Source organism: Rhineura floridana, chromosome 5 (genome assembly GCF_030035675.1).
Source record: "Rhineura floridana isolate rRhiFlo1 chromosome 5, rRhiFlo1.hap2, whole genome shotgun sequence".
Taxonomy (NCBI): Eukaryota; Metazoa; Chordata; class Lepidosauria; order Squamata; family Rhineuridae; genus Rhineura; species Rhineura floridana.
In genome coordinates this window covers 91,358,976-91,372,342 of record NC_084484.1, presented here as the reverse complement: position 1 = coordinate 91,372,342, position 13,367 = coordinate 91,358,976, and positions in this window count along the sequence as shown.

The following is a 13,367-nucleotide window of genomic DNA, read 5'->3' as shown; positions in this document are numbered from 1 at the left end:
AGTTTTCAGAAGGATGGTCCAGAGAGGGGTTCGATTCACAGTATCAGAGGCCTTAGTCAGATCAATATAAAGGTCAATTCTGCTCCTGGCATTTTTCTTGAAGCTGTCGTGCAGTGAAGATCATATCTACTGTCCCCCTGGAAGGGCAGAAACAATTTTGAGATTCGGAGAGGACATCCTCTGAGATTGGTAGAGTCCAGGAGATGCCAGTGTTTCAACCGAGGGTGCTTCCATGATGTTTTAAATTTATTTTTCTGGTGAAAGAGTTTGTTTGTAATAACAAGATTATGCTCTGCACATTTAGTCAGAAGTAGAATTCCATTCAGGTTGCTATTTTCAACTTCTTTCCCAATGGTTTCTGGCCATAAATTGAAATCATGCCCAGCTCTTGAATTGAAATCATCCAAGAGGATAATTTTATCCTCCTTAGGTATCTGATAAGATGGTGTCCAGCTGGTTATAAAAATTTTCCTTGATAACTTCATCAGCATCTAGTGTTGGTGCATAAGCACTTAGAATAGTTGCCTGCTGGTTTTTGGAAATTTTTAACTGGAGAGTTGAGAGTCGTTCATTAATGCCAATAGGAACTTCTGACGAGCTTCACAAGATTATTTTTAATAGCAAGGCCTACTCCGTGTATTTGTTGTTCTTGTTCAGGCAGTCTTTTCTAGAAGAAGGTATAGCCTCCTTTTTCTTCCTTCAATTGCCAGACACCCTATGACTGTGTGATCTTCAGAGACACATCAACTTCATTAATTGAGCAAATTTCTTCAGAAGTAAACAAGATTTTTGTGAGATACGAAGAGTTCTGCAATGTAACTGAATAAGGTGGTGGTGAGGCTACAAAGTTACATAAATGTCTTACATGGGTATCAGATATATATAAAGAGAGGGGGTTGGGGTGAAATAAAGCAAGGGTCTTTGTTTTTAGCAGCCCAATTGCTGTGATCTGTCACCCAGCCCGCCTGCTGGAGCCACCATATGGAAGTTGCATAGTTTTTCTTGGCCCCCATCACAGCATGGGCCATTCCAATGGGGTTCAGCTGGCAACCTGAGGTAAGCAGAAAGTGGACCCAGCCCTTGGAGCTAGGGCTAAGGCCTTGAAGCACCGCGCCCAACACCCCTTATGGGAGTCTCCTATAAGTAAAGGATCCTGCGCAATGTCCTTTTCTGCCAAAGTTATGGCAATAAGAAGCAGAAATAACATATAAACGCTATTTTGGTATGAGAAAGGTGAAAACTTTAGAGCCATAGACCAAGAATGGCTGCAAGTAAAAAATCCTTCCCAGCCTAGTCAGTCAGCAGCCAATAGCAAGAGTGATGAAACTGATGGAGAGTGGGTGGGGAAAGTTGGCAATGGAACTGCTGAAGCCCCCAGCCCAGCACTCTTAATTATTGCCCAGGCACAGCCCAGAGTGAGCAAGTCTTCACTCCAGGCCATACCAAAAGCCCTGCCACCATCAGCCCCGCCCAGCCTCCTGTTGGCTTCTGGAAACAATGAGTGGCTTAACCTGCAGGGCAGTAGCAAAACCAACAAACAAGGGGGTTGGGTTGACTCCCAGTTCCCTGCTATGCAGTCCGCGCAAGTCCCGCTCTGGATTTTTGCATGAAAAGGACTGTTCTAATACTGAAACTCAATTTCTGGGCTAAGCATGTTCTTGAAGGCATCCTGTTCCTTAATTCAAAAAGTATGGCCGTCTCCCAATCATCCAGCCACTAGTTTGTACCTGGCTCCAGTTGGTGGACTTAGAGATTCTAGTAAAAAAAAAAAAAAAGTAAAAGCTGCAAAGCTGAAACCTGCCAGCCCCAATTTACTGGGTATATCTATACTGTCATGCTTTTGAGAAAAGCAGAAGTGAACGTTTGATAGCCTTTTAAAAAACTGGAAAAGACCCTAAAGTACTTAATTTCATTTTGATATTAGATCTGTCTGGAGACTGGGAACCTGCACTATGACTGATGATTAAGTCATATCCATGAATGAACTATGAGTTCATACATGTCCAAGGGATACTGCCTCATGGTCATTATCAAAGGAATTGGTGGCAGCTCACTTCCTCCATGCACTTCAGTCCATTCTACCACATGAACCATTTTCCAGTTCAAGGCACAGGGTCCCCTAAAATCATATCAGTTGCCGGGAGGGGGGGCCGCCGCAATACAAAATGACATTGGTTGGTTTCAGTCATAAATCTCATGCTGTAAACTTAAGGTATTTGAGGATGGGGCTCTGAGAGCATCTAATTTGAGGTAAAGACTGCTAAAATCATGAGTTATCTTAGGTGCTAAACATTGCCACAGAAAATTGCATAGGTGGAAGTTGTGCACCTTGATTGTTGGGGGAAGCCTCCCTAAAATTTTATCTGATCTTATATGTTGGGGCAGTCTTGTAAATAAGCCCACCAAAAAAAACTAGTCCACTGAACCACAGCAAATTGAAGAATGGAGAGTTCCATCTCTGGCAGCCTGCTTAGTTTCTGTACTGACCACAGAGAAGGGACGGAGCACTCTGTCCCTCCTCTGTCAGCCCACTCACTTGCATGGAATTCCATGCACTAGTCTGTATGCAGTTCCTTCTTACCAATGACTAACAGGCAAGTGTTTAAATACAAGGCTGTGTTAGGATACATTTCCACACAAATTAGAATTTGCTTTTTATCCAAGTACCTTATGTCCCAAACAGATGATATGGGTGGCATTTCCAGAATATATTATGTGGATGAGGCTCACTCAGATTGTGTCAGATGTACCTAGGCATCTTTTCACAATATTCAGTCATGTACCTTATTGCGCAGTTCAACAGTGTTTTGGGTACTGTTGTCCAAGTGCCCACAGATTGGTTAACGTATTTCTCATGTTGCAAAATATGTTACAGGTGAGAGAAGCCATCACAAGCTCTTGAACTATCTTATGTAGTCCCCTTTATCCTGTTAACCTACAAGAGAAATAATCTCACACTGATAAAAAAAGTTGCCTATATTTCAAGTGTATAAGAAAGTGTTTAAAAAAATTTCCTGTGACATAAAGTGTAATAAATTTATTATAGCATTAGCTTTTAGCTTATGCTATAATAAATTTGTTGATCTTTAAACTGCCACAAAAACTATTGTATTTGCTGCAACTGATTAACAAAAATAATAATAAATAATAAATTTAATTTATGTGTCGCCTATCTGGCCAGTGGCCACTCTAGGCGACGTACATACAATAAATACAGCAAAATACGATACAATAAAATACAGTGTAACAATATAAATTATGATAACAAACAATACATAGTTGTAACAAACAAGGCTATCCTTCCTTAAAAAGTAATCTTAAGGATTATTATCCATAGAAGTTAGAATGGCTGGTCTTCCGCTGTAAATTGAGGCTTTGTTTTCAGTTGGAGTGAGAAACTTTACAGTTATTTGTATTTTAAATGAAATCAAAATGCATGTCTTGAGAAAATAGAGCATCTTTCCAGAGAATAGCACTTCAAAGAAGAAATGGGAGCGTTAGCGTGGTGAGTTACTGCATTGTTTTGTAATATTGTATCATCTCCTAGCTTTCATTTTAATTGATCTTCTCAAATGGCTATAAATCAGCTCTTTGGGGATTTCTCTGGGGAAATCCCAAGAGGAAAGGAGTGCATCTGATACTAAAGTGAAGTAGGCCATTTGTTTTGGAATGCATCCCAGAGAGTCATGTTTATTTAGCTGCAGTAGAACGAAGCAATGTCAAAAGTGTGTGGCGTATATATGTCTCTTTTCCACATAATAACATGCCAGAATGTTTTTTGTGCATTCTGTTTATGAAAAGGTTAGAAGAATTTACTGTTTTCTTTCTAAAGAGGCTTAATAGTGCTGCTAAGTCAAAACAAAATTGAAAGGTCATTGTTTTCAGAGAGTGCAAGTCCCATGATAGATTCCCATTGGAATCTATGATTGGATCTGCCAGGGTTTATAAAAAATTGAATAGCAGCCACAAGGGGGAAATTTGGATCAAGAACATGGCACCAGGGGAGTGAGAAAACCTTCCTTCCGTGCCATTTTCCAGATGAAGATCACTTCTCCAGATACTGTTTGCTTTGCAATGTAGAACTGGCCAATGTCATAAAGGTATCTGTAAGGTTTGTACCATGACAGAAATAGCACCTGAAGGGTCAAATTTTCAGTAGGAAAACAGTATGAGGGTAGAAAGTTAACCCTCCTTAGTGCTGCAGCCTGATCCAAATGGGTCCTTTCCTCCTCAGCTGCTCTTTGGATTTTTTTAATAGTGGGCGCAGTGGTGGGAAAGGCTAAGAATTATTAGGAAAGGGTTTGAAAATAAAATAGCTAGTATCATAACTCTTTATCATTCTAATGGTGTGTCTGCATTTGGAATACTGCTTACAGTTTCCCAATTCAAAAAGGAGATTGTTACTTTGGAATAGGTACCAGAAACTGCTAGCAAAATGATCATGTGGTTGGAGTACCCACACTATAGGAAAAGTTTTTGGGGGTTTTTAGTCCAGAAAAAAAGACAACTAAGAAGTGGCATAGTTTAATAATGCATGGAACTGAAAGTGTGGATAGAGATTTTTCTCTCATGTAATGCTAGAACTCAAATTGACGAGCACTATGTTCAGAACAAACTACTATTTTGCATAAGGTATTCGTACTTGCAAAATGAAAAAGAAAATATGCTGAAGACGGCTCCTGATAAGAACAAGGGGTAACATTTTTATTTTTAAATTATTTGCTGTAATCTCAGTAAAGTGTCTACAGTGATGTTTTTGGTAATATAATTTTTACAAGGGAATTAGTTAAGCAGTTAATGGGTTCAAACAATCCTTAATTGTTACCCTTGTTTTTAATAAAAATCTTACTTCCCTTTGAGTCTCCTCACTATCAAAAGTTAGATTGTAGGTTCTTTGGGTGATATTTGGTTATGTCACTCTATAAAGCAGGAGTGGGAAACCTCTTTGGCCAGTGGACCAAATCTTTATCTATCTCCTTCCCCACTTTGCCACCCATGTGTCAGTAATCTGACATCATTGCAACATATGAGAGAGAAAGCACAGCATCTAATCAAATCACTAATGCCTGGATTAGAATAGTGTATAAGAGAGGCTTCATGTAGGAAACAAATTTCTTCTCTACATAATCATATCTGATTCATTCAAATTAAATGTTTTAATTTGTTTATATCCTGCCCTTCAAATAACTTTTTTTCCAGGGTGGCTTGTACAACTTTCAAATTAATACATCACTATAAAATAATGGAACTACAATAGGGAAAAATGAAACAGCAGGTAAAGTGACATGAAACCAGCTTGGATTCAGAGTTTTTAGGGTTTTTTTTTAAAAAGGCCTAAATAAAAGGAAAATTAAAAAAGGAATAAAAAAATGAAAAATGAAAAAGCATTCATCTGGCACCAAAAATATCATAGTACAGGCATCAGATGAGTCTCCCTGCAGAGAGAATTCTGTAGTTGGGATGCCACCACTGCAAAAGCTGCCACCCACTGCATCTCATGACGGGGGGAGGAGAATATCTTCAAGTGAATAGTGAACAGCACTCTTTCCCAACCTTGAGCACCTTGATGCTATTGGACATTTTACTTTCAATTTTGAAGCCAGGTGAAAGGCAGATACAAGCCTTCTGTATGACCCTTAATACTATACATTCATGTGCTCATCAAATAAGGATAATTGAAATATCTTTCCTTTTGGCTACTGTACTGGAACACTTCTTGAGGAAATGGTGGGGAGAAGCCCAATTTCAGTTGTCTCAAATGTTGTGATATATAACTGCACCTCATCTATAGAACATTTGTGTCCACATAACTTCTGCTGTAGTTCCATTCTAATCATGGTAAATACTTCCCTAGGTGTGCTAGTGAAAACCAAGTTCTTTGGATTAATCTCATACAGGTTTGGAAGATTGTTATCTTTAGCATGTTGCAACTAACTGGATGACAAATGATGCTACCCATTCACTTTGAGGGGAGGCAAAGGAGTGGGTAACAGATACCTACTGTGGTTAACAGACCTATAAGTCCATGTTTCAGTGCTCTTCAAGCCCAGGGTAATACTAGACTTTGTAAGAGGCATGTGACTGCTTCCCCAAACAACAGCCCCATAGCTTTTTCCTGCTTAACATCTTGTTAGTAAAAATACATGACCTGATGTCTTTATACATTATATTTCTCCATCCCTACTGAGTTGACTATTGCTCTGAAGGGAGTGAGCAAGGAAACTTGAAGCACTTGTCTTTAATCAGTAATCTGGCAGTAGTTATTCAAACTCCCTTGATATATTATTTTGTTATTATCTAGTGTCTAATCCCAGTGGATGGGGAAAGAGCCTCAAACTTGCTACCATGGACTAACAAAGTGGTTAATCGATGGTATCCTTCTGAGCTGACTTGGTGAGATGGGTATCGGTGGCACTGTTTTACAATGGTTCCAATCCTATCTCCAGGGTTGTTTTCAGAGTATAGCATAGGTTGATTGCCTGTCAGGCCCCTGGAAGTTGTGCTGTGTGGTGCCGAGGGTACCATCTTGTCTCTGATGCTGTTTAACATCTATTTGAAACCCTTGGGAGTGGTCATCAGGAGATATGGGGTGAGGTGTCAGCAGTACGCTGATAATACCAAGCTCTGTTTCTCTGTAACATCTGAATTGGGAGAGGCCATGCAAGCAATGGACCAGTGCCCAGATTCAGTGGTGGGTTGGATGTGTGCCAATAAACTGAGTCTGAATCCTAGCAAGATGGTGGTACTTTGAGTCGGTGGTTCCTGAGTTCAGATAACTGCCTGCTTTAGATGGGGTCGTACTCCCCCTAAAAGAACAGGTTTGTAGTCTGGGGGTGCTCCTGGATCCATCTTTGTCGCTAAGAGGCCCAGGTGACCTCAGTGGTTAAGAGTGCCTTTTACCAACTTCAGCTGGTAAGACAGCTGTGGCCGTTTCTGTACCGGGATAGCCTGACTACTGTTGTCCATGCACTGGTAACCTCCAGGCTGGATTACTGTAATGCACTCTGTGTGGCTGCCCTTGAGGTTGGTCCAGAAGCTACAGCTGGTGCAAATTGTGGTAGTATGACTGCTCACTGAGGTAGGGTATCACCAACATGTTACCCCGCTGCTGAAAGAATTGCACTGGCGGCCCAGTTTAAGGTTCTAGTTCTGGTGTACAAAGCCCTATACAGCTCGGGACCAGGATACCTGAAAGACCGTCTTACCCCTTATATACCCAGTCAATCACTGCACTCTGCAGGTGACAGCCTCCTGCAGATACCATCTTATCAGGAGGTTCATTCCACACAACATAGGAAGTGGACCTTTAGTCTTGTAGCACCAACACTTAGGAATTTCCTCTTCTTAAATATTAGACAGGCACCATCTCTGTTATTTTTCTGGCACCTACTGAAGGCCTTCCTCTTTTAACAAGTCTTTACCTCAGTCTGAGTCTGTGCTTTTTAAGATGTTTTGTTTTAATATGTTTTAAAATATTTTGTGTTAAAGATGTTTTAAAGTGCCTTTAGTGTTTTTGTTTGCCGCCCTGGGCTCCTTCTGGGAGGAAGGGTGGTATAAATTAAATAATAAATAAATAGATGCATACATGCAGACTAGATGCAGACAACCCTATCATTGGATATAGGCTTCAACACAACCCTTCAAAAAGATTAAACTATTTTGACCCTTAGACAGAAGGGCAAGAAAACAAGGTTGTGTACAGTCCAGCAGAAGTGTTCAGGTGTCTAAAATAGACTGGCATCTGATTTGCTCAAAGCATCAGGTTAGATTTTATTGCAGGTATTCTGAATCCATCCAAATTAGCATAGAAATTCATCTAAGCTCGTCCAAGGAGAACATTTAAGTAATGAAGCAACTCCCTTTTTGCATATGTTAATTACACACACTTTGAAAATCCAAGAGGCTAGCTTTGACCTTCAATGGCCTGGGACCATAATACCTCAAGAATCATGCCCCCCCCCCAATTAACCTGCCTTGGACATTTTGTTCCATTCTGGAGGCTTGTTGTCAGGTTCCACTGTCATCTGAGATCCAGTGCAGTGGGTACTTTGGAGAGGGCCTTCTTGGTCATGGCATTCAGGATTTGGAACCACCTACCAAGACAGGTAAGCCTGCCCCCCCCCGTCATTGCCTGTTTTTAGATGGACCTTTTAAGAATCTTGATTTTATCATTAATTCAGTGTTAATTTTTGATGTTCCCAGTGGAGATGTCTTTCAGTGATACAACAATAATATGGAAGATTTCCCCACCATTAAAAAAGTATAAGATAAATAAAAACATTCAAATCAGTATATGCTATAGGTAAAAAAGGAATATTGACATTATATAGCTTGCACATGTTTAAACTAATTACGTGTTTCTGTTGACATGACCAACAATTGCTGAGGGTATGGGTTCCACGTAAGCTTCCCTATCCTCTGTGTGTGTCTGTTTCTGTAGCCATAGCACCAGCATAGAAACATCATTTGGCTTGTTTGAAAAGCACAATGTTAATCTCTATACATTCATACTCCTCTTTGTCTGAAGGAAATGGATTGGGCAGGGGCGGGAAATGTAGCTCGCTGTTCCAATGAGCTGCAGCTCAGGTGGAGGGAGTGAAGAAGGACAGAAGACCTGCCTCCACATCCTGCAGACACCTGAAACAGCTGAGTAGCAGACCCTTCCAGAATGCCGCTAGAAGAGCAACTTCAGTGGCCAGTGGCCGAACTGCTGGTGCACTGCAATTAGACTAGAGGCGACGCTCAAAGGGCATCGGCCCTTTAGTGAGCCTGTACAGGAGCCAAAGATTATCGAGGATTTAAGATCTGGGCCAGGAACTACAGCTAAGTACTTCAATTGGAGAAAATTATTTTTATAATTAAATCATTGTTACATACACAGCAGTAAAAGAAATCAACTGTTTTCGACAGTAATAATAACAAAAATACACTTTATATGTATACGAATTTGGAAACTTTTTTTCCTTACTTTCTTCCCCCCTACCGGGATGACCTAATCAGAATCACAGGAATATTAAACAATCACAAACCTATTTGGGGCTACTAGACAATAAACTCCCAATTTTTGAGAAAAATGCCATGTTGATTTAATAGTAACAAAATTAATCTGATTAGTACTCAATGAAACAATTAATTGCAATGAGTGAACCCCCATTTATTTAAAAAGAAGATCACCTCAGTTTAATGGATAACAAAAGAACTAATTGATTTCAACCAATAACTGGGAAAAACTTACTGATCTTGATTGTAATATTAATACTGAGAAGAACTTTTTTCTAGCCACTAGTTAGAAAACAAAGGAATTTAAGATACTGAATAAATGTTTTCTCTTTTTTTGTCTTCTTTGATTGGATTCATTCGCATATGAGGAAATGGACTGCCTTCAAGTCGATCCTGACTTATGGCTGCCCTATGAATAGGGTTTTCATGGTAAGCGGTATTCAGAGGGGGTTTACCATTGCCTCCCTCTGCGGCTAGTCCTCCCCAGCTGGCCAGGGCCTGCTCAGCTTGCCACAGCTGCACAGGCCAGCCCCTTCCTTGTCTGCAACTGCCAGCTGGGGGGCAACTGGGCTGCTTGGGACTATGCAGCTTGCCCACAGGTGGCAGGGTATGCAACTCCTGAGCCACTCACTGTGGAGGTGATCATTAGCTGGCCCTTGGTGCCAGGAGATATGAGCAGGGTTTGGACTCTGGATTCCCAGCCAGGCTCTCCTCCCCACTGTGCTATACCAGCTGTTCGCATATAAATGGCAATTATTCTAAATTAAGCTTTTAGGATTGACCATGTATTATAAATAATTAATTTAAGATTCTGGAAAAAAGGATCAACATTGAAATGACTGTTTAGTCTGACATCTCTGTTCAGAAAAACTCTGTATAAGATATTGATGAAAACTTTTTTTGAAGTGCAATTTGAACCATATAACTAGAACCACCTAACATTAAAAAAAATCTAATTTTGAAGAATGACAGGGTGGGGTAATGACATGGACATAGATATTTGGTTGCTTTCCTTTGCTTACTGTTAAGAAAATGGAGAGAAGAACATTAAGAACAAAGATCCAAAACAAACCTTAATTGCAAAAGTCTTAAAATTAACTCAAGGACATAAAAACAAATAAAGAACAAGAACAGGTATTGGAAGAAGTGGTCATACAGGAGGATCTACAAACTGAATCAGAATGAGAAAACAATAAGGAACAGGGAAAAAATAAGTGAATGCGTCAGAAAACGTGGCAGAAGTATATATTGTGACAGAGTACATGGAAGGCAGGAATACACATTTGATGATGTCTTTGAAGTTTCTTTTGATAGAGGAACAAAAATTTCAAAGCAAGAATTAACAGAATTTCGGAAAAAAGATGAAAGATTTTTAGGCATCAAGAAGCAGTGGAAAGAGCAAGAAGAAACTAGAAGAGAAATTGGAATTAACAGATCAAATGAAAAATCTGGAACAAAATTGGAAAATCAGGACAAGATGATAGAAGGGCTACAGAAAATACAAGAATCAACTCAAATGTTATCACAGACTGCATCTAAAGGGATTAAGGAATGAAAATTAAACACATGATAAAAGCATTATACAATCTGAAACTAGAAAACACAATATTAAGCTTAGAGATCTTCCAGAAAAAATAGAAGAAGATTTGACTGGCTGCCTCCCCACTATACTGGTGGAATATCTGAATACGTACAGTCCCACAGCAATCTGTATTGAAATGGCAACAAGAATTGAAGCAAAAACAGTGAAAAGGATGAATAAATGGTGGGATGTGTTGATCACATTTATCTTCTTAAGGGTTGAAAAAGCAATATGACAGAAAGTATGGGCTTAAAAAAACCCTGATAGGTCAAGGTACAGAAATTCAATCCTAATGGAAGAATTGCAAGCAGTAGCTATCCTTTTAAGATGAATATTTTGATAAAGAGCAAATGGATTTGGATTAGGAACTCAGTGAGGCAAAACAGCTAGCTACTGCACAGGAAGATCCAAATTTTATACAATTCTCCCCAAGAAAGTAGAATCCAAATTTTGATCCAAGTATTAAATTAGCAGTCTTTATAATATAGGGTATTTGTTCATATCTTGCACACCACAACTAATAGAATGCATTCTAGGTGGCCTTAGCCATCATTGTAGAAACAAAAACAAAAAAATAGGAATATATATCATCATGAGAGAAATTGCTGGATATTCATTTAACATCCAAGTATAAGACTTTGAAGGCACAGCTTAGTTAAAAGAAGTTACAAAAGATAAAGGACTGAGGGCTCATCCACATGGGAGCATTACTTTGTATTAGACACTTTTTTTACCTCCATTTTCTATTTGCACCATCCACAGTAAGGGCTTAATGCCAGTGCAAACACGATGTTTTCTATTTACATTGAGGGGAAGGATCAATCATACAGTATCCTAATGACTATGCTTTCTAATTTAACATTTCCACTCCCTCTGGTTGCTTGGCAACCAAGCATGCTGCAGTGGGTTCTTTTTTTAAAAAAACACTCAAAAGTGTCAATCTCTGTGTTTTCCCGAATAGGATACAGCTGAAATACAAATCTTTGTTTCAGCAGTGTTATGCTTTTGCGCACAAGTTAGGGGGGGGGGAGAAAATAAAGGCACCTTTTGCAGCAAAATAAAAAAGGCCAGCAGAATGGAGGAGAGCAACCAGAAGTTGTTTGTCAGCTTAGAGGAAGCAAAATGAAAGAAGGGAGGAGGAGGGAGTGGGCATGGAGAGGAGAAGGATTGACAAACCCACCTAAAAGCATTGGAGTAAAGCATCTGCAAGCACTAGACAAACGGAGTGAAGAGGTTTTTTTCTTCCCTTATTATAAGTGGATTGGGTTAGTACAGATTTACATGGGGGGAACTGCATGATAGCTTCTGTTTGCCGGTAATGTCATGAACCACGGGAATTAAAAGATGTGAGTACCACCAAACACACAGTAAAGCACTGTGTAGATGGACCCTAAGTTAAACTCTTCATATTACACAGCCAAAGTTACAAAGTACATGGAAATACTTGTCATGATACATCACTCATCAGATATTATAGATGGATTAGATGGATGGTCCTCCTGCTTTCTTGGATCCCCCACTACAACAGAGCTGAGGGGTAATGAGTGCTATAAAACCTGGCCTTTTATACACTTTCTTATCAAAGAGGAGACATGTTCCCATGGCCCATTATCAATTATGTTGCCTGCTAGAAGCAGCATTAGCTGTCTCTCTGTGCCTTCTCCTTCAGACTGCAAGTATAAATTTATTTATTTATTTATTTGATTTATATCCCACCCTTCCTCCCAGTAGGAGTCCAGGGTGGTAAGTATGACCAATATCAACAACTAGTTGAATGTTGTGGTGTTAACTATACCATATAAGGAGCTTCCACCTAAACAACCAAAGTGTTGGCTGATTGCCTAGACTTCTTTATCTCTTTGCACTCTGTTTTATAAGAAAACATTGCTTTGTTCCAAAGGGAAAGTTGAAAAAAAGCCCATTTTCAAAAGAGATTTTTTTCCCTCTATGCCACTTATGCAGTACTAAGCTATAAACTAAGCTATTATAAGCAAATGTAAATGATTTCAGGACATTTTTGCATATTTCAAGCCAATATCTGGGCTGGCCCATTATACTATATTCTCCAATGAAACCTAGAAGATATTCTAGACAATTGAAACAAGAACAAGCAAATACTATCTTTTTACAAGAAACCCATGTAAAACAAGGACATGTGGTATATTTGGAACAATTAAAGTTGGGTACAACATATGCAGCATGCAATAAAACTAAAATGAAAGGTGTAGCAATAGAGGTAAAAAAAATTGTAACAAAATGTGGAAAAAATGGAAGTGGATAATACATACTTTTGAACATACCAATAATCAATTATGATTATTAATTTATCTGTACTTATGCACCACTAATAAGACAAAGCTTTTTTTGGACTGGTGGGGGCGACCACATCTGTGCTGGACCCTTGCCCCTCTTGGCTGGTGAAAGCTGGCAGGACCGGAACCGCTGGCTGGGCCAAGGAGATAATAAACACCTCTCTGAGAGAGGGAGTGGTCCCTGACTGCCTAAAAGAAGCGGTTGTGAGACCGCTCCTGAAGAAACCCTCTTTGGACCCAGATAACCTGAACAATTATAGACCCGTGGCGAATGTTCCGTTCCTGGGCAAGGTGCTAGGACGGGTGGTTGCCGGCCAGCTCCAGGGGCTCTTGGATGACACTGATTATCTTGATCCATTTCAATCCGGTTTCAGGCCCGGTTTTGGCACCGAAACAGCCTTGGTCGCCCTGTATGATGACCTTTGTCGGGAGAGGGACAGGGGGAGTGTGACTCTGTTGATTCTCCTTGATCT